A 22,138-nucleotide genomic window follows, 5' to 3' on the forward strand; every position below is an offset into this window, starting at 1 on the left:
GTGGGCACCATGTCTGTCCATATGAGAATTAACTGTTGGTTGGCAGGACTTTGCAGGAACAACCAAATTGAGAGGCTGCCATTTCAGGGTGAGCACTTGTTTGAACAAACCTTAAATTGTCAACACCCAGAAGGTGACACTGAGGAAAGAACATGCTCTTACTCCTTAAGGTGATGACTAAGAAACCAGTGATTCCTTCAGAGTCCAGTAAAAGTTAATTTCCCCCAGTCATCCTCCAGGACGGTCACATGAGATAGGCTCCACCTCCTGCAGGAAACACAAGCACACAAGTTTAAAACAAGCCGCCCTAGGCTGCCCCTTCAGTTCTTCAGTAAAAGTTAATTTCTTAAACAATGAGCCCTCCAGTTTAAATCAAAAGCCCACATCCCAGTTCAATAAGAACTAGTCACCGGTTCTGGAGGAAAACCTTCCTCCTAGTGTAGGGATGTCCCAACTCGTTTGGGTGGGTGGAAATCTGGGCCACCTGGACCCAGGCATTCAGACAGCTTGGTCTGTAGCATTGTGTCGCGAAACTACAAGATGGTGGAGGTGTCCCCCCCTCCACGCTTTGTGTTCAAGGCTATCTTTGGATCTACTAAAATCCACCGCATATTTATTTGCGGCTCTGGAAGGACTTCTGTCCTAGGGGATCTTTGCACCTGCGCTGGAAGATGAGCGGTGTCGCTACTACTCCAGTTTGTTTACAGATTCAAAGCCAAACTGATGTCCACCCTATTCTGGACCTCAAAGGTCTCAAGTCAGGTAAGGTATGAAATTGCAGGATGGCGTTCACTGTTTTTGCATCTCTTCACCAGGGGGACTTCCTTGTGACAGTGGATATCAAGTGTGCCTATCTACACTTCCTGATTTTTTTTTTTTTCCCAAATCTCACCAATGTTTTCTGCTATTTGCTGTGGGGTTTGTTTGAAGAACATGAAAGAGAATGTCTGGCTGATTTTTGGGTGAAGATAATACTGTAGGCAGTCAATTCACTGAATCTTAAAAAGAGCCAAGTGGAGTGCAGTTCAGTTGACATTCTTGCGTGTTTCCAACAGAGAATGGAAACGGATTACTATGGCCGGCACCCTGGTTTTCCGTGTAGAAGAGGCCAGTTTGAGCAGAGCTATGGATCTGTGGGGCTTTGCATGAAGTCTGCTCTAGTCATGTATCTGCTGTTAGATTTGAGAGGTCAATGACATTATATAGTGCAGTATATATTCAAGTTTTTTTTTTTTTTTGTTTCCTGTTATTACACCCCCCCCCCCCCCCACCTATTTTATTTTTTAATTTGTTTTAACAATTTACTGTTAATCAAATTATAACTTTTTTTTTTTTTTTTTGGCTTCGCCAAGATTTTTTGCTGTAATTCAGTTTACACCATTACCACGTGTTTTGAGCTGGTCCCTATATAGAAGCTATCAAAATCCATGTTTCCTCAGTACTAGCTTTAGATCCTGCTGGTCTGAGTGATTGCAGGCCTAGGCTGGAATGTTACATTCAGGCAAAGAAAAAGAGAAGACCGGGCGCCGATCTAAGTGTAGCAATGCAGAATTTTAATAATTTAAAAGAGTACTACTCGCAAGAGTACGGTAAAAACAGGCATCTCAAAAGAGTGGTGGGTTCAGGCAGTGTTCATCCAGGGGGTCCTTCCATGTCATCCCAAGCGCCAATTTCTCCCATTCTCCATGTTATATTCAGGCACTGGACTCTGCAATGTGGTGCCCTTCAGGCCTGTTTGCTGTGTAGCAACTTCAGGCTCCAGAGCCATGATAAAGTTCTAGGAGTAATGCCCCATACACACGTGCAGATTATCTGCAGACTTACCTTTTCTATGTAGTGCAAGGGCCTGCCGGATTGCATACAAATTGAAAGTGTTTAGGTTTGACCTCATATTATATGGTTTTGGTAAGTCTGCAGACAAAAGTCTGCAGATAATCTGCACGTATGTATGGGGCATAACTCTGCATGCTTTGTCTGCTTTCTATTGGATTGCTGCAGAAGAGATTCACACAGATACTTGGAGCTGGATGGAGCGCAACGTAGGCTCCAAGCTCTGTCCTGCCATTCAGTTTTCGGGAAGAGAATTCCTGCTGCTGCTCTATTTTTTTCCCCCTGCAGATCTTAATTGGGTCTGCCTGCAGCTTTAGTGGCATTCTATTGTGGAACAAGTAGGTCCAATCCCTGGACCCAGACCCGATTCTCCTGGGAATGAGGACCAGGTTGTCCCTGGCCTTGTGACTCAGGAATCTTGTTTTGCAGTTAGGGAGAATTTTGTTTCTTTCTGTTTTCATGAGATATTCTGACAACCAATGCCAGCATGTCGGGCTAGAAAGGAGTCCTTGACACCTTGTCAAGGCAGGGGACTTTGAGAAATCAATATTCTAGAACATCAGAGGATTTGGCTGTCTCTAAAACACTGGGCAACCTGACTGGAGAGTCATCTGCTCCTAATTCATTTGGGCAATGCCACAGCAGTGGTGTATATCAGTCTTCAGCGAAGAACCAGAAGTCTCTGGGGAAGGAGAGGCAATATGGATCCTGTTCTAGGCAGAACTACTGGTTCCAGCCTTGTCCATCAATTTATATCCAAGTGTGGACAGTTTGCAGGCATGCTACCTCTACTGGCAGATGGGCTTGTTCATGTCCCTACGTGCCCAATACTGCCAGGAAGCGGACACAGCACTCCGCTAATCACAGGCAGAGAGACATTTCCCGATCCGCAGCTGCACAGATCGGGAAATGTCTCAGTGCCTGTGATTAGCGGAGTGCAGTGTCTGCTTCCTGGCAGTATTGGGCACGTGGAGACTCTAACATGCGTGAGCCCATCTCTAACTGGCAGCTTCTGGGTCTGGGGTGAACAGGATCTACGCCCAGAGGTGTTGAGGACCTACAGTTATGGCCAAAAATATCGGCACCCCTGCATTTGTCAGATAATGCACCCCTTCGCCCCAGTAAGGCTTCGTTTCCACTGCTGCGGCTACAGAGTCGTGCTACTTCTAGCGCGACTCTGTAGTGTTACTTGTCCACGGCTTTCAGTGCGACTTGTCCATTATAGAAGGAAGTCGCATTGAAGTCGGCCCAAAAGTAGTGCACAAACTACTTTTCAAGTCGCAGCAGTTAGAACGGGCCAAATGGAAATGAATGACTTTTGACTTGCTGTGCAACTTGACACGTGTCAAGTCGCAACAGTGGAAACGGAGCCTAAATTGTTACAATGTTTATTTGTATTGTTTGTTTTGCTAAGACGCAAAATGGAGAAACAAAGCCAAATCGGACACATTCCACACACAACTCCAAAATGGATTGGACAAAATTGCCACCTGCTCAAAATTATAAGAAATATATGCCTTCCATATTTGTGATGCTTCTATAATTTGCAATTAAACTCCCCTCGATCTATTAACAGCTGCTGACAATATAGAAATTTAACCGGCAACCAATTGAAATAGTGACAGCCTTTCTGTTGTGTGTGTGTCTGTGTGCCACATGGAGCATGGAGAAGAGAAAGAGCAGAATTGTCTGAGGATTCAAGATTAATTGTGGCAAAGCATGGACGATCTCAAGGTTACAAGTTAATCTCCAGAGATCTTAATGTGATCGCTGCACAGTGAACACATGTTTAGAATGCCTAAACATGTGTGTTCACTGTGTGCAACATTGTCAGAAGTTTACAGCCCATTGCACTGTAGCTAATCGTCGTGGATGAAGGAGAAAGATTGATCAAAGATTGCAATGAAGGATTGTTTGACTGGTGGATAAATCAACTTCCAGAAAAATTCAAGCTGACTTTCAGGCACAGGGTACAACTGTGTCAGCTCACACTACTTTGCCATCTGAATGAAAAGGGATGGTATGGTAGGGGACCCAAGAGGACCCCACTGCTGACCCAGACAAAAAAAAAAAAAAAAAGCCAGATTGGAGTTTGCAAAAACTTACCTAAGGAAGCCAAAATCCTTATGGGAGAATGTGCTGTGGACAGACGAAACAAAATACAGCTTTTTGGTAAAGCCCATCATTCTACTGTTTTCAGAAAAAGAAATGAGGCCTTTAAAGAAACAATACAGTACCTACAGTCAAGCATGGTGGAGGTTCACTGATGTTTTGGGGGTTGCTTTGCTGGTTCAGGCACTAGATGTCTTGACTGTGCATGGCATTGTGAAATCTGAAGACAACCAAAGAACACTGGGGTGCAAAGTAGGGCCCAGCGTCAAAGTTGGGTCTCCGTCAGAGGTCATGGGTCTTACAGCAGGACAATGACCCAAAGCACACTGCAAAAAGCACCTAGAAATGGTTTAAGAGACAGCGCTGGAGAGTACTGAACTGGCCAGCAACGAGTCCAGATTTAAATCCCATAGAGCACCTGTGGAAAGATCTCAAAGCAAAACTTGGGAAAAGGAACCCTTCCAATCTGAGAGACCTGGAGTAGTTGGCGAGTGGTCCAAAAGTCCAGTAGAGCAGTCGAAGAAACGAATTGATGGTTACAGGAAGCGATTGAATTTTTTTTCCAAGGGGTGTGTTAAATATTTTAATTGAGGGTGCCAATAATTTTTGTCCAGTCCATTTTTGAAGTTTTGTGTGTAATGTGTCAGATTTTACTTTTTTTTGTCATACCAATACAAACAATTTTCTGGATGAAGTGGTGCATTATCTGACAGAAATGCAGGGGTGCCAATTTTTTTGGCCATGACTGTATATCACAGGTGGTTGTGTCCAGCAACATACTGGACAGGGTGTCTTCAGCTACAGGAAACCACCTGGAGGAAGCCATAGATGCAGTGATGGCTCTATTCTGGATCGCTGGTTCTAAATGCATGGCTGTTGATGTCCAGGTCCTGAGGCACAGAGGCACCCTCAAATCTCCGCAGTGCAAAAAGCTGGGAAATCTACTTCCTGCATTGTCTATTATCGCACACGGAAGGCATACTTCATATAGTGGGCAACTAGAAGCTTTAACCTCCGAAAGATTGCATCCAGGGCCAATCATCTACTCATACTCCTAACTGGAGTAGCGAAGATTCAGCATTACAAAATCCACCTCAATAGATTGAAATTTCACAGTAAGCTTTAAGCAGGAGATCACATGGTACACAAAGAACGCAGGTTTGGTTGGTGGTGTCCACTTGCGGAGAGATGTTAAAATCCTATATGCTGCTTTTTCTGCATAACTAAAGTAGACCTGTCATTGCTGACCTAAAAATATGCTTACCCACTTTCTGAATCATGAGCTTAGAAAAGGTTTAAGGATTGAGGGTCCATACCAGCATCCTTGTCTGCGCAAAGAACCATTGATGAATTTGGAGGGACCATCACTTTTTTTGTTTTTAGTAGGGCAGGTAAACAGTGGTGGCATCTGTTTATTTTACAAGATGTTTCCATTAATTGTAAGTTAGCTGCAAAAATGGCTACACATCCATGCTCAATGCTTGTTCTTGCATCCTGGATTGTCAACTTTGAAACGTAAATCTAATTTTGCAATTTATGCACTACCTCTTTGCAAGCCAGTTTTTATCGGTCTGCTTTCCAAAGCTGAGCGATAATTGAGATGGGATGTGTCTGAATATTGAGCTTTGTTATAGAATTTACAAATTACCCTCCTCTCAGCACTGATTCTGCCTTGCAGCCCTATCTGATCCTTCTAAATGCTAATGCAAAGAAGGTAACCCACAAAGCAACTGTCTGATACCAAACTGGTATCATTGCAGATGAGACTGTACCGGACCTTCTTTTTACTGACCCCCCCATGGGATGGGGGGCTTCTTGCACTGGTGACTAATGTAAGGGGTGCCTTCTTCCACTGTCCACAATGGAATGGCACTGACCACTAAAGTAAGACAGCACCTCTATTTCAATCAGACTGGGAGTTGGTCTAATTTTTATTTATTTATTTTAGCAGAGGTTTTCTCAGGCCTGAAAATTATTAAGGGTTCCTCCAAGGTAAACGACTACTTTAAACTGATTACTAAAAAAAAAAAAAAAAAAGTTTTTGTATACTTTTTATGCTTTTTAGATAGGTCGCCCATTCAAATGTGTAACCTACTATGTTGCTCCATACTATTTCCACTAGGTGGACCATTGTGCTAATGTTTTCTTGTACAATATTTATATTGTAATGCTTCACAGAGTCAATGCTTACCATTTTACATGAATACCTTTAAGTCTGGTGGCTCTAGCACAGGTATAGAGGAAAGTGCACACTTTGACAAATTTGGGTACAAAGTTACTAGAAGAGATACTATAGTAGAGGAGTATTGGTGCAGGAGACTCAATGCAGCAAAAAAGGCTAGAACCACAAAGCTTGAACTCTGTACTGATGGAGCAGCTATAACAGATGATTTTTGAGTGGGATGGATAAACCAAGTTTGGATTGCTCGGTGTGCTAGCCTTGCACTAGCTACAATGATCTGCAATAACGTGACAACCCCCCCCAGCATGACTACCACTCGACATCTGAAGGAATGCTGTAGTTTCTGGCACCAAGGCATCAGTAGCAGATCTTTTTAAATCCTGTAAATTGCGTAGTGGGACCTCCACTCTGGACTTGTTTTTCCAGCACATCCCAAAGATGCTTGATTGGATTGAATTCTGGAGAATTTGAAGGCCAAGAAGACAAAACCTCTAAACTTTGTTGTGTTCCTCAAACCATTCTTGAATTCATTGTACCAGACCACCTTCTTCCATTGCTCCGTGGTCCAGTTCTGATGATCACATGCCCATCGTAGGTGCATTTGGCTGTGGACACGGGTCAGCATGGGCCCCCCCGACTGGTCTGCGGCTACATAGCCCCATACACCTCAAACTGCATTCAATTTTGTTAGCAAATTGAGCTACAGTAGCTCCTCAGTTGGACCAGATTACACAGGCGAGCCTTCGCTCCCCAATATGCATCACTGAGCCTTGACCGCTCATTACCCTTGCAATGGGTTTCCTTCCTTGGACCACTTTTGGTCAGTCCTGACCCCTGCAGACTGGAACATCCCATAAGAGCTTCAGCTTTGGAGTTGCTCTAATCCTAGAAATTTTTTGTCCCTTGTCAAAGTAAATCAAATCTTGTCCATTTTTCAATTTTTTTTTTGATTTTCTGCTTTTAAATGCATTAACTTCAGGGACATGTTCACGTTATAAGGAAGAGTGTATTGGGTACACACCCCTCAAAAATCATGTTCACTTGCTGTCTAATCTATTGCACCCATTTTCAGATGCCATTGTAGCAAGATAACCAATAGCATTTACTTTACCAATCAGTGGTCATAATGTTTTCGCTGATCGGTGTAAATTAGACAGACTTCCTGCTGGTTTAAACCTCCATCCTGCAGTAGTCACCAGCTATATTTGGATTGCTACTTTTAATGAATGGTACCTCCACTCCCTCCTTGCATGACATTCTGTTGCACCAGGTATTGCCCTCCAACTACAAACACCCCCCTGCAATTTTCAGGAAAAAGGAAGTGAAGATGGCACTGACATACTGTGAAGCGTTGCTGGCCAGGTGAGTATCTGCTACCAAACCACACACAATGTACAGACTCCATGCAGATGACATCCTTGTGCTGGCAGTGAAAGAGTGTGAACTGCTTTTTCTACAACGCGCAGTACACACACCTACTTGCAGGAACAACGCCCTTTATTGAAGCACCAAACAAGCTCCTGGCATTATACCAGACTGTGTTCAATAAACCGTAATAGCTAACTTTCACCGGTCCTCAAATGTTCCCAAGATCCAGACACAGACTGTGGCTATGGGGCCGACAGGGTTGGGTGGATTTTGCCTTCTTACCCATAAGCTTTAAGTGGGGAATAAAATTATGGAAAATATCCAGAAATTCCAAGTGTCTGTGTGTGATGATGCAGAGGCAAGCCTTATCACGTCCTCGCTGGAGAAATCCCCTCTCCACACACCAGAGATTAGATGATCTACAGCAGTGTTTCTCAACCTTTTTTCAGTTAAGGCACCCTTTAAAATTATGGACAATCTCAAGGCACCCTCTAAAATTATGGACAAACTCAAGGCACCCTCTAAAATTATGGACAATCTCAAAGCACCCTTTAAAATTATGGACAATCTCAAGGCACCCTCTAAAATTATGGACAATCTCAAGGCACCCTCTAAAATTATGGACAATCTCAAGGCACCCTCTAAAATTATGGACAATCTCAAGGCACCCTCTAAAATTATGGACAATCTCAAGGCACCCTCTAAAATTATGGACAATCTCAAGGCACCCTTTAAAATTATGGACAAACTCAAGGCACCCTTTAAAATTATGGACAATCTCAAAGCACCCTTTTAAAATTATGGACAATCTCAAGGCACCCTCTAAAATTATGGACAATCTCAAGGCACCCTCTAAAATTATGGACAATCTCAAGGCACCCTCTAAAATTATGGACAAACTCAAGGCACCCTCTAAAATTATAGACAATCTCAAGGCATCCTTTAAAATCATTGACAGTCTCAAGGCACCCTACTCTCTCAAATGTAAAAAACTATTCTAATAGCTTTACCCAATGCAGCAACATCCACATGTAGGACACCCAACATTAGAGGTGATGTTTTCTTCCAAAAGAAATACACTTTTGCACACTGGTACTGAATAGTATTCCCATGTTTCTCTTTTCCCTCAATTTCTCTCCATCAGTCAGCTAATGTCACCACAGTGCTAAAGGAAAAGGGTACAGGAGGGTCAAACAAGGATGGTGTGGAGGCAACAGACATCATCCTTATTTTACTGATGACATCATTGGTAGTTAGGATGCCAGTGTCTAGAATGTCATAATGGTGCACAATGAAAACCCATGGCTTTGTGTAACTAAAAGGTAGGCTTCATCCACCTGATGGCTTGTATACAATTTTTTTTTTATCAATTTTTAGGCATTTTTGCCAAGGCACCCCTGGAGAAACCTCAAGGCACCCTGGTTGAAAAAGGCTGATCTACAGCTACCTGAAAACCGAATATAAACTTTAAATTTAGGTTTGCCTTAAAAGGTACACTCCAACCAAAACTGAAAATCTATGTACTTAAAGCATTGAGCACAATAAAATAAACACTCCCAGAGTAAGCTATTTGTTAAGATGCACTTGCAGTTAAAAGCTTTCAATGCTCTTGGCCCCTGGTCTGTTCTTAGTGCTGCTACCCTAATTGTCTGGTCTTTACAGGGAAAAAGGTCAGCTGGCAGTGCAGTATCATTTTGATTAGCTCAGCATGAAGAGCTTTCCTGGAGCGTTTCAGCCCCTGATAGTGCAACTGAAGCAAACAATACCCTATGGGGGGCAAGGCACTGTCAAAAGATCTCCGGGATAAAGTTATGGACAGGCAAAAGCTAGGAGATGGATACAAAAACATTTCAATGGCTTGAAGCACAGGGAAGTCTATTATTAAGAAGAGGACGGTATTTGGTACAACACAGACCCTCCCTGGATCAGGATGTCGCTCCCTACTGGATGAAAGAGCCAGGAGGAAACTGGTCAGAGAGGCTACCAAGAGGCCTACAGCAACTCTGAAGCAGTTGCAGGAATTTATGACAATGAGTGGTCATTGTGTGCATGTGACAACAATATCACAAATTCCCCACAAATGTGGCTTGTATGGGAGGGGTGCAAGAAAAGAAAGCCGTTCCTCAAGAAAGGCCACTGAGCTTTGTCAAAACACACCTTGAAGATTCTGAGGCTACATGGAAGAAGGTGTTATGGTCAGATGAGACTAAAAATGAATTATTTGGTCTCAACACCAAATTATATGTCTGGCGGCAGGGGAGGACTGGGCCAGGGGGCAGGGGGGGGCAATTGCCCCCTAGGCCACGTTGATGTCCTGTAAAAAGGCTGCACTGCTTCTGCCACAGACATGCCTAAAGGATCCCTGGTGAAGAGAAGTAAAATGTCCCCACCGCTGACCTACTGAGTGTGGGATGAAGACATGGACAGAGCGCAGGCCTCCCTCCCCAGCATGGATGGTGTATGTAAACTGTCTCAGCAGAGGATGTTTCCATGCCCCACTGGAGACTCTCCTCTCCAGCCCCAACCGAGCTGTCCCAGCTCCCCCCAACCGCCGGGTTGGGAACCCGGATTCAGCCGGTGAGCAGAGTACCTGGAGCGGGGCTTCAGCCTGGAATGGGTGTCAGGAGGAAGATAGGGGGAGTGGGAGGGGGGGCCGAGTTGCTGCACCATGGGCCTCTGGCTTGAACTTGCCCTCTGGGCCGAAAGTTGCCAGTCTGCCCCATCCAAATAATACCATTCCTACAGTATATCATGGAGGTGGTAATATCCTGTTGCTGATCTCCTGCAGCTTCTTTGCAGTCGCTTTTCAAGTACATGTTTTCCAGTGCTGGAAATATGGCATTTCTCAGGGCGGGCTTCCTGATGGTGACAACAGTGGACCATGCCTGCGTAATGTGTGTTGGAGAGGGTGACCACACAAGAGCACCATTGAGGAAAGGGACAAAGTACCCTAAAACAGGATGTGTCTGAACAAAGATTTTCCTGGCAGGACCAACAAGTATAATTTTAATGAAAGCTGCAGATTTTAAAATATCGAAAATGTATTTTTAAAATGACATTAACCACTTGCCGACCAGCCGCCGTTATACGGCGGCAGATCGGCAGGTTACCATGAATAGCCGTACCTTTAAGGCGGTCTGCGGGGGCAATCCTGGGGGCACGCGCCCACTCGCCAGTGAGGAAGCCAATCCACCAGGCCGGTGTCCGCGGTTACCGTCAGGCACCAGCTATCGCTTCCTGTGAAGAGAGAACGTTGTTCTCTCAGGAATCAATGCAGAGCTCCTGTGTTCCTCCTATTTAGGATCACAAGTCTCTGTATTGATTTCACAAGCCCATCCCCCTCACAGTTAGAAAGCACCCCCTAGTCTCACACGTAACCCTTTGATCACCCCTGGGTTAACCCCTTCCCTTCTAGTGTCATTTTTACAGTAACGGTGCATATTTTTTGCACTGATTACTGTAGTAATGTCCCTGGTCCCCCCCCCAAAAATGTCAGTTAGGGGTCCAGTCTGTCCGCCACAATGTCGCAGTCCTGCTAAAAATTGCTGTTAGCCGCTATTACTAGTAAAAAAATAAAAATGACATAAATCTTTCCCCTAGTTTGTAGACGCGATAACTTTTGTGCAAACCAATCAAAATACGCTTATTGGGATTTTTTTTCTACCAACAGTATGTAGTAGAAAAAAATTGGCCTAAAATGATGAAAAAAATTAGATTTTTAAATTTTTTTTATTGGGAATGTTTTATAGCAGAAAGTGAAAAATATATTTTTTTTAATTGTCGCTCATTTTTTGTTTATAGCGCAAAAAATAAAAATCTCACAGGTGATCAAATACCACCAAAAGAAAGCTCTGTTTGTGGGGAAAAAAGGATGGCAATTATATTAGGGTACAGCGTCACACGAAATTTCAGTTAAAGTAACGCAGTGCCATATCGCAAAAAAAAAAATGGCCTGGTCATTAAAGGGGGTAAAACCTTCCGGTCCAGAAGAGGTCACTGGTCCCCCCAAAAGTGTCAAAAATGTCAGTTAGGGGTCCGATCTGTCCACCCAAATGTCGCAGTCCCGCTAAAAATCACTGATCACCGCCATTACTAGTAAAAAAGATAAATAAAAAAAAAATGACATAAATCTTTCCCCTAGTATGTAGACGCGATAACTTATGCGCAAACCAATCAAAATACGCTTATTGGGATTTTTTTTTTTTTACCAAAAATATGTAGCAGAATACAAATTGGCCTAAAATGATGAAAAAATTCGATTTTTAATTTTTTTTTTTTTCTTGGGAATGTTTTATAGCAGAATGTGAAAAATATATGTTTTTTAATTGTCGCTCTTTTTTTTTTTTGTTTATAGCGCAAAAATTAAAAACCGCACAGGCAATTTAAATACCACCAAAAGAAAGCGCTATTTGTGTGGAAAAAGGAAATCAATTTTAGTTAAGTACAGCGTCGCATAATTGCACAATTGTCCGTTAAAGTAACGAAGTGCCGAATCGCAAAATATAGCCTGGTCATTATGGGGGAAAATCTTCTGGTCCAGAACCGGTTAACATGTTGAAGCGTCTATGAGATGCGAGTTATTTGGAATACATCTGCTGTAAGATTGACATGTAAGTTTATACAGTGCTAGATTTCAAATCATTTGTTATATGTCCTAAGGGACCATTATAGCATCACCTGAGGTTATGAACAGGGCAGAGAGCAGCTAATATGCAACATCTGTCCTCTACCTGTCCGAAGCACCTCCCATTATTATTAAGATTAATAAGAAGAACGGGGCACTTTATATATCCTATATGTTCATTCCTCCGTGGCTGCACCCTCTGGGCTGTATGAAGTATCTAACTTGGGATATTATTATTTCAAAGGTTGGTCGGTATGTTGTATCGCAAGGAGGGGTGAGCAGCGCTATGCGGCACTTACCGTATATACTCGAGTATAAGCCGACCCGAATATAAGCCGAGACCCCTACTTTTGCCACAAAAAAGTGGGAAAACTTATTGACTCGAGTATAAGCCTAGGGTGGGAAATGCTGCAGCTACTGAACCCAACTGGACCACCACGAGACACAAAACAGGGGCTGCGTGCATGGTACAGGAGATGGCGCAAGTCATAGTACAGGCATTGCACAGGTCATGGTAAGGGCATGGCACAGGTCAGGGCACAGGTGATGGTACAGGCATGGCACAGGTGAAGGTATAAGCATGGCACAGGTCATGGTACATGCATGTTACAGGTCATGGTACAGGCATGGCACAGGTCACAGTACAGGCATGGCACAGGTCATGGTACAGGCATGGCACAGTAGGTATAGGCATGGCACAGTATGTACAGGCATGGCACAGTAGGTATAGGCATGGCACAGTAGGTATAGGCATGGCACAGTAATTACAGGCATGGCACAGGAGATGCAGTGCTGCGGGCATGGTACAGGAGAATGTCCTGTACCATGCCCGCAGCACTGCATGAGGAAATACAGGGGCTGCGGAGACATCTCACTTACCTGTCGGTGAGGCGCTGTCTTCGATTTAAAAATCGCGCCACCCGGCGCCGCCATACGTCACCGCAAATGCGCCACCGATGCTCGGGAAAAGCCGAACGCGTTCGGCTATTTCCGGGCATGCGGCACATGCGCAGTGACACATCGGCGCCGAGCGGCGCCATTTTTAAAAAGACACTCCAGTCAGTGACTCGAGTATAAGCCGAGGGGTGCATTTTCAGCATGAAAAAACATGCTGAAAAACTCGGCTTATACTCGAGTATATACGGAACTTTGTAACACATTGAAGCAAACCCGTTGCAAGAGAAATATGTTAGCTGCCAATTTGAACCTTATAAAAATTGACAGTTTCATGACTATCATACAATCTTCTGATTCAGTAATATCAACATAGGCGTGCGCACAGGGTGTGCCAGGTGTGCCTGGGCACACCCTAATTACCATGTGAGGCACAGATTCCCCCTTTGTAAACCCCTGATATTTTAGCAAAGCCCCCTAACATGGCTCCTAGAAAATATGTAAAAAAAAATATATATATATATATATATATATATATATATAAAAATATAAGCTACTGACACCATCCACTGCCCTACTGACACCAATCTCCGCTCTGCTGACACTGTTCACTGCTCTGCTGACACCGTCAGTATATATACACATGCATGTGTTTGAGCTTTGTGGTGCACACCCTAATGCAATAGGCTGCGCACACCTATGAATATCAAGTATATATAAAACCTCAATTCCCAAAAATTTGGAATGCAGTGTAAAATCTACATGAAAGCAGAATGCAATGATTTGCAAATCCCATAAACCCGTATTTTATTCACAATAAAAATAGAAAACGTATAACAATTTTAAACTGATTAAACCACTTGCTGTCCGCCCGCCGCAGATATACTACAGCAGGCTGACTCGGCTGTGTGAACCACCGTACCTGTACAGCGGTTTGCGGGAGCGCACCAGGGGGGCGCACGCGTGCGCCGCCGGAGGCAAGCGCCCGCCCCCATTAGGCAGCGGGGAAGCCAATCCACAGCTGCAATTTCAGCCGGGCACCAGCGATCGCTCCCCTTGAAGAGAGAACGACGGTCTGCTGTTGTAAACACAGCAGACCGTCATTCTCTCTGGATTGATCACAGAGCGCCTGTGATCATCCTATTTAGATCACAGGTCTCTGTGCTGATTCCACAATCCCATCCCCCATACAGTTAGAAAACACTCCCCTAGGCTCACACTTAAGCCTTTGATCATCCCCTGTATAACCCCTTCCCTGCCAGTGTCATTAGTACAGTAACAGTGCATATTTTTAGCACTGATTACTGTAGTACTGTCACTGGTCCCCCCAAAAGTGTCAAAAATGTCAGTTAGCTCTCCGCCGCAATGTCGCAGTCCCGCTAAAAATTGCAGATCGCCACCATTACTAGTAAAAAAAATAAATAAAAGTTACATAAATCTTTCCCGTAGTTTGTAGACGCAATAACTTTTGCGCAAACCAATCAAAATACGCTTATGGGAATTTTTTTTTTTTTTTGCCAAAAATATGTAGCAGAATACAAATCGGCCTACAGGGATGAAAAAATTAGATTTTTACATTTTTATTTATTGGAAATGTTATATAGCAGAAAGTGAAAATGTTTTTTTTTTTCAAAATTTATGCTTTTTTTGTTTATAGCGCAATAAATAAAAATCGCACAGGTGATCAAATACCACCAAAAGAAAGCTCTATGTGTGGGGAAAAAAGGACACCAATTATATTTAGGTACAGCATCGCACGACCGTGCAATTGTCCATTAAAGTAACGCAGTGCCGAATCGCAAAAAATTGGCCTGGTCATTAAGGGGGGGGGGGGAATCTTCCGGTCCAGAAGTGGTTAAATGGACCCCTTTAAAAAAAGAAAAAAAGTAATTTTGAAAGTGATGGCATCAACGCGTCTCAAAAATGTTAGGAAAAAAAAGCTGGCAAGGTAGGTGGTACTAACAAGGAGGAGCTGAAAGAACATTTTGAAACTAATTAGGTTATTGCCAATTCAGTAACCTGATTGGGTACGAAAAGAGCATCTTAGTGAGTCAGAGTGTCTCAGAAGTAAAGCTGGTCAGAGGGTCACTAATCTGTGAAAAGATGCTTTTAAAAATTGTCAAACAATTTCAGAATAATGTTCCTCGAAGTTGCAAGTACTTTTATATTATATTCAGTGGTTGCCAATCTTTCAGACCTTATGGTCCACTAAATTCACAATTTTAAATCCCGCGGACCACTAACATGAATTTTACATTCCTAATGCACACAACGCTGCGGCTCTCTGCCACCACCTCCTCCCCCGCAATCTGCATCACATCGCTGCCTTACACAGACTCATCACTTCCTTATCCAGCCATGTGCTCGAGCTCCATGTTCCCTCCCCCAGTCTGTGATCAGCACTGCCATTGGAAGTTCCTTCCTTCTTCAGGCTCTCTTCACAACTCCCGGTGCCTACCTCTGAGTTCACAGGAGCCAATAATACGGAGGAGGCATCGGGTATCAATGCGCGCTGACAGTATTGACTTGAGAACAACTGTGGAAGCAACATTAGGCGGTATACATCTGCCACAGTGTTGCTTTGCGGCAGAACCCCTGGGGACCACCAACATTTTCTTGGGGACCATCAGTGATTGGTGACTGCTGATCTACAGTACATATCATGAAAAGATTACAGGAGTTTGGAGAAATCACTGTGTGCAAGGGACAAGGCCGAAACACAATACTAGGTTTCTGTAATCCTTGGGCCCTCAGAGGGCACTGCATTAAAAACAGGCATGATTGTGTGATGGACATGACTCCAAGGGCTCAGAAATACTTCCTAAAATCACTGCCTGTGAGCACAGTTCGCTGTGCCATCCAAAAGTGTAAGGGAAAGCTCTGTCATGAAAAGAAGAAGCCATATCTGAACATGATCCAGCAACTCCACTGTCTTCCCTGGGCCAAAGCTCATTTAAATGGTCTGTTGCAAAGTGGAAAACTGTTCTATGGTCAGATGGATTGAAATTTAGACTAAAGAAGAGAGGGGCCTTCCGGCTTGTTATCGGCGCTCAGTTCAAAAGCCTGTATCTCTGATAGAACAAGGGTGCATTAGTGCATACGGAATGGACAGCCTGTACATCTGGAAAGGCACCATCAGTGCTGAAATATATATCCAGGTTTTAGAGCAGCATATACTCCCATCTGGATGACATATTTTTCAGGGAAGATCTTACATATTGCAGTCCAGACCTTTCACCAATTGAAAATATTTGGCGCCTCTTGAAACGAAAAATACAACAAAAGACCCAGGACTGTTGAGCAGTTAGAATCCTATATCAGACAAGAATGGGAGAATGTTCCTCTCCGAAAACTCCAGCAAGCGGTCTCCTCAGTTCCCAGAGGTTTAGAGAGTGTTTTTAAAAGAAGAGGGGGTCCTACAACGTCTTGATGCCATCAATTTTACAATTACCATTTTTTTAATGGTACATACAGTCCGGTCCATAAATATTGGGACATTGACACAATTCTATCTTTTTGGCTCTATACACCACCACAATGGATTTGAAATGAAACAAACAAGATGTGCTTTAACTGCAGACTTTCAGCTTTAATTTGAGGGTATTTACATCAAAATCAGGTGAAAGTTGTAGGAATTACAACAGTTTGTATATGTGCCTCCCACTTTTTAAGGGACCAAAAGTAATGGGACAATTGGCTGCTCAGCTGTTCCATGGCCAGGTGTGTGTTATTCCCTCATTATCCCATTTACAAGGAGCAGATAAAAGGCCCAGAGTTCATTTCAAGTGTGCTATTTGCATTTGGAATCTGTTGCTGTCAACTCTCAATATGAGATCCAAAGAGCTGTCACCATCAGTGAAGCAAGCCATCATTAGGCTGAAAAAAAAACAAAACAAACCCATCAGAGAGATAGCAAAAAACATTAGGTGTGGCCAAATCAACTCTTTGGAACATCCTTAAAAAGAAAGAATGCACCGGTGAGCTCAGCAACACCAAGACTCGGAAGACCATGGAAAACAACTGTGGTGGATGACCGAAGAATTCTTTCCCTGGTGAAGAAAACACCCTTCACAACAGTTGGCCAGATCAAGAACACTCTCCAGGAGGTAGGTGTATGTGTGTCAAAGTCAACAATCAAGAGAAGACTTCACCAGAGTGAATACAGAGGGTTCACCACAAGATGTAAACCATTGGTGAGCCTCAAAAACAGGAAGGCCAGATTGGAGTTTGCCAAACAACATCTAGAAAAGCCTTCACAGTTCTGGAACATCATCCTATGGACAGATGAGACCAAGGTCAACTTGTACCAGAGTGATGGGAAGAAAAGAGTATGGAGAAGGAAAGGAACTGCTCCAAAGCATACCACCTCATCAGTGAAGCATGGTGGTGGTAGTGTCATGGCGTGGGCATGTATGGCTGCCAATGGAACTGGTTCTCTTGTATTTATTGATGATGTGACTGCTGACAAAAGCAGCAGGATGAATTCTGAAGTGTTTCGGGCAATATTATCTGCTCATGAAATGAAATTAGTCATAAATGAGTCCTTATCAGACTGGAACGGATTACATGGAGTCCAGGAGAAATGGGACTACTTAAAAGGTGCATTATTGAAGGCAACAGAAAATTGCATTAGACTTGTCAGTAAAAGCAAAAAAAGGAAGAGACCACTGTGGTACTCAGCAGAAGTGGCCCAAATCATTAAAAATAAAAAGCTAGCATTTTGTAATTATAAAAAAACCCAGAGCAATGAAGATAAGGAAATCTACAAGATTAGGCAGAAAGAGGCCAAGCAACTTATAAGAACTTCTAAAGCGCAGGCAGAAGAAAAACTAGCTCAGTCTATGAAAAAGGGGGATAAGACATTCTTCAGATATATAAATGAAAAAAGGAAATTAAAACAAGGAATAACTAAATTAAAAACAAAGGACGGAAGGTATGTAGAAGAGAATAAAGGGCTAGCCGACTGCCTTAATGAATTCTGTTCAGTTTTTACAGAAGAAAAAGAAGGAGAAGGACCTCCACTTGAAAGGACGACTAATGAATCGTTTGATGAATGTGTCTTTACAGAGGAAGACGTTCTAAGATTGCTGTCTAAAGTGAAGACAAATAAGTCACAGGGTCCTGATGAGATACACCCAAAATTATTAAAAGAGCTTAGTGGTGAGCTGGCAAAACCATTAACAGATTTATTTAACCAATCATTAGTAACAGGAGTCGTCCCGGAAGATTGGAAATTGGCAAATGTCGTGCCCATTCACAAGAAAGGTAGTAGGGAGGAATCGAGCAACTATAGACCAGTGAGTCTGACATCAATAGTAGGCAAATTAATGGAAACCCTATTAAAGGATAGGATTGTGGAACATCTTAAATCCCATGGATTGCAAGATGAAAAACAACATGGGTTTACTTCAGGGAGATCATGTCAAACAAATCTTATAGATTTTTTTGACTGGGTGACTAAAATAATAGACGGTGGAGGTGCAGTAGACATTGCATATCTAGATTTTAGTAAGGCTTTTGACACTGTCCCACATAGAAGACTTATCAATAAACTGCAGTCATTGAGCATGGACTCCCATATTGTTGAGTGGATTAGGCAGTGGCTGAGTGACAGACAACAGAGGGTTGTAGTCAATGGAGAACATTCAGAACAAGGTCATGTTACCAGTGGGGAACCTCAGGGATCTGTACTGGGACCAATTTTGTTTAATATCTACATAAGTGATATTGCAAAAGGCCTCGATGGTAAGGTTTGTCTTTTTGCTGATGACACAAAGATATGTAACAGGGTTGATGTTCCTGGAGGGAAACGCCAAATGGAAAAGGATTTAGGAAAACTAGAAGAATGGTCAGAACTCTGGCAACTGAAATTTAATGGGGATAAGTGCAAGATAATGCACCTGGGGCGTAAAAACCCAAGGGCAGAATATAGAATATTTGACACAGTCCTGACCTCAGTATCTGAGGAAAGGGATTTAGGAGTAATTATTTCAGAAGACTTAAAGGTGGGAAGACAATGTAATAGAGCAGCACGAAATGCCAGCAGAATGCTTGGATGTATAGGGAGAGGTATAAGCAGTAGAAAGAGAGAAGTGCTTATGCCGCTGTACAGAACACTGGTGAGACCTCACTTGGAGTATTGTGCGCAGTACTGGAGGCCATATCTCCAGAAGGATATAGATACTCTAGAGAGAGTTCAGAGAAGAGCTACTAAACTAGTACATGGATTGCAGGAAAAAACTTACCAGGAAAGGTTAAAGGACCTTAACATGTATAGCTTGGAAGAAAGAAGAGACAGAGGGGATATGATAGAAACTTTTAAATGCATAAAGGGAATCAACTCGGTAAAGGAGGAGAGCATATTTAAAAGAAGAAAAACTACCACAAGAGGACACAGTTTTAAATTAGAGGGGCAAAGGTTTAAAAGTAATATGAGGAAGTATTACTTTACTGAGAGAGTAGTGGATGCATGGAATAACCTTCCTGCAGAAGTGGTAGCTGCAAATACAGTGAAGGAGTTTAAGCATGCATGGGATAGGCATAAGTCTATCCTTCATATAAGATAGGGCCAGGGACTATTCATAGGATTCAGATATATTGGGCAGACTAGATGGGCCAAATGGTTCTTATCTGCCGACACATTCTATGTTTCTATGTTTCATATTCAGCCAAATGGTTCAGAACTCATTGGACGGCAGTTCACAGTGCAGATGGACAATGACCCGAAGCATAATGCGAAAGCAACCAAAGAGTTTTGTAAGGTAAAGAAGTGGAATGTTATGCAATGGCCAAGTCAATCACCTGACCTGAATCTGATTGAGCATGCATTTCACTTGCTGAAGACAAAACTGAAGGGAAAATGCCCCAAGAACAAGCAGGAACTGAAGACAGTTGCAGTAGTGGCCTGGCAAAGCATCACCAGGGATGAAACCCAACATCTGGTGATGTCTATGTGTTCCAGACTTCAGGCTGTAATTGACTGCAAAGGATTTGCAACCAAGTATTAAAAAGTGAAAGTTTGATTTATGATTGTTAATGTGTCCCATTACTTTTGGTCCCTTAAAAAGTGGGAGGCACATATACAAACTGTTGCAATTCCTACACCGTTCACCTGATTTGGATGTAAATACCCTCAAATTATAGCAGAAAGTCTGCAGTTAAAGCACATCTTGTTTGTTTAATTTCAAATCCATTCTGGTGGTGTATAGAGCCAAAAAGATTAGAATTGTGTTGATGTCCCAATATTTATGGACCTGACTGTATACTAAGTTTAAACATTTGACATGTTTTCTACCTGCTATTGTAAATAAAATGTGTTCATAATATTTGCAAATCCTTGCATCCTGTTTTTATGTAGATTTTACACAGTCTCCCAGTATTTTTGGATTTGGGGTTGTAAGTAGTAAATATGCTATAAAAAAACAAGCCAACTGACCTCTGTAGCTGAAGGCACTGTGGAGAAATTCATCCACAGCATTCACAGCACCTGTTCTCTCTTGTTTTCTGTCCTCTTTTTGATTGTTTTTCACAATTTTTTTTAACTCCTTTTCCTCTCAACTTTATTACTCATACCTTCCCTTTTTCTTTTCTCTCAACTCCTCTCCTCCCTCTCATTGTCTCTGCTCTGCTCCTTTATCTTCTGTCCTCTCCACTCTGCTCTTTTTCTCTTATGTTTCTCTCCACTCTTTTTTATCCATTCCTCTTCCCACCTCTATCTCTGTCTCTTAGCTTTTTTCTCTCTTCTTTTATCTTCTCCTCTCCACTTCTCTATTATCACTTCAAATCTTCTCTTTTCTCCACTCTCATTTCTTTTTCTCTTTTCTTCCTCCCCTCTCCTCCTCTTATTGTCTCTTCTTTGCTCCTTTCTTTCCTCTCCTCTGCTTTCTTTCCTCTCCTCTCCTTTCCGCTCCTCTCCACTTCTCTCCTTTCTTTTTTCATGACTTCTCTTCTGTATTTTCTCCTCTTTTCTCTCCATTCCTTTCTCCTCCTCCCTCTCCCTGTCCCTTATTTGCCTCTTTTTTCTCTTCTCCTTTCAACCCATCATCACTCCTCTCTTTTCTCTCTTCTGTTTTTTCTTGCAGCTGTATCTTCTCTTTTTTCTTTCCTCAAATCTGTTCTTATGTTTTCTCTTCTCTCCTCTTTCCTCTTCCCTCCTCTTTCTTATTCTCATGTCCTTTCTTCATGTCTTCTCCTCTGTTATTTTTCCTGTCTTTTCTTACCACTCCCCTATATTATCCCCTCTCCTTGTCTCTCCCCTACTCCTATCTCCCCTATACTCTCATCTCCACTATTTTCTCTCTTTATATCTTCTGTTTTAATGTCTCCCCTTTCCCTACAGTACTCTCCCCTCTTCCTTCTCATTGCCTCTTCTTTGCCTCTTTCTCTCCTCTCCTCCTTTTTCCATTTCTTTTCCACTCCTCTCCTTTCCTTTCTCCTCATTCATTTTCCCACTCCTTCTTGTCTCTTCTTTGCTCATTTCTCTCCACTCCTCTCCTTTTTTCAACTCCTCTGCACTCCTCTCTTTTCCCTTTTCTTCTCTTCTCTTGTGTTTCCTTTCTTCACTTCTCCCTATTCCTTTGCCCTCATTCGTCTCTTTTACCTCATTCGTCTCTCTTTCTCTCCTTCCTTTCCCTTTTTCCTTTTCCTCTCCCTCCCCCTCTCTTATACTTTTACGCTAACCTCTACCTCCCATCCTTTTCTCTCCCTCTCCCATCCTTTTCCTTTCCCTCTCCTATCCTCATCCTCATCGTAATCGTCATCTTCATCTCTATCCCGCTCCCATCCTCTCCCTTTCACTTATCCTTTTTCTTTTATCTTTTTCCTCTCCCTTTCTCTTACCCTCTCCCCCTCTTGTCCTCTCTTTCTCCCCCTCTTATCATTTTGCTTTCCCTCTCTTATTATTTTCCTCTCCCTCTCTTATCCTTTTCCTCTCCCTCTCTTATCCCTTTCCTCTCCCATCCTCTCCCATCCTCATCCTCTCCCTCTACCGCTCCCATCCCCATCCTCGTCCTCTTCCCCTCTCCTCGTCCTCTCCCCTCTTCCCCTCTCCTCGTCCTCTCCCCTCTTCCCCTCTCCTCGGCCTCTCCCCTCTTCCCCTCTCCTCGGCCTCTCCCCTCTTCCCCTCTCCT

The sequence above is a fragment of the Pelophylax lessonae genome, assembly GCF_965119305.1.
Source record: "Pelophylax lessonae genome assembly, chromosome: 8".
In the NCBI taxonomy this organism is placed as follows: domain Eukaryota; kingdom Metazoa; phylum Chordata; class Amphibia; order Anura; family Ranidae; genus Pelophylax; species Pelophylax lessonae.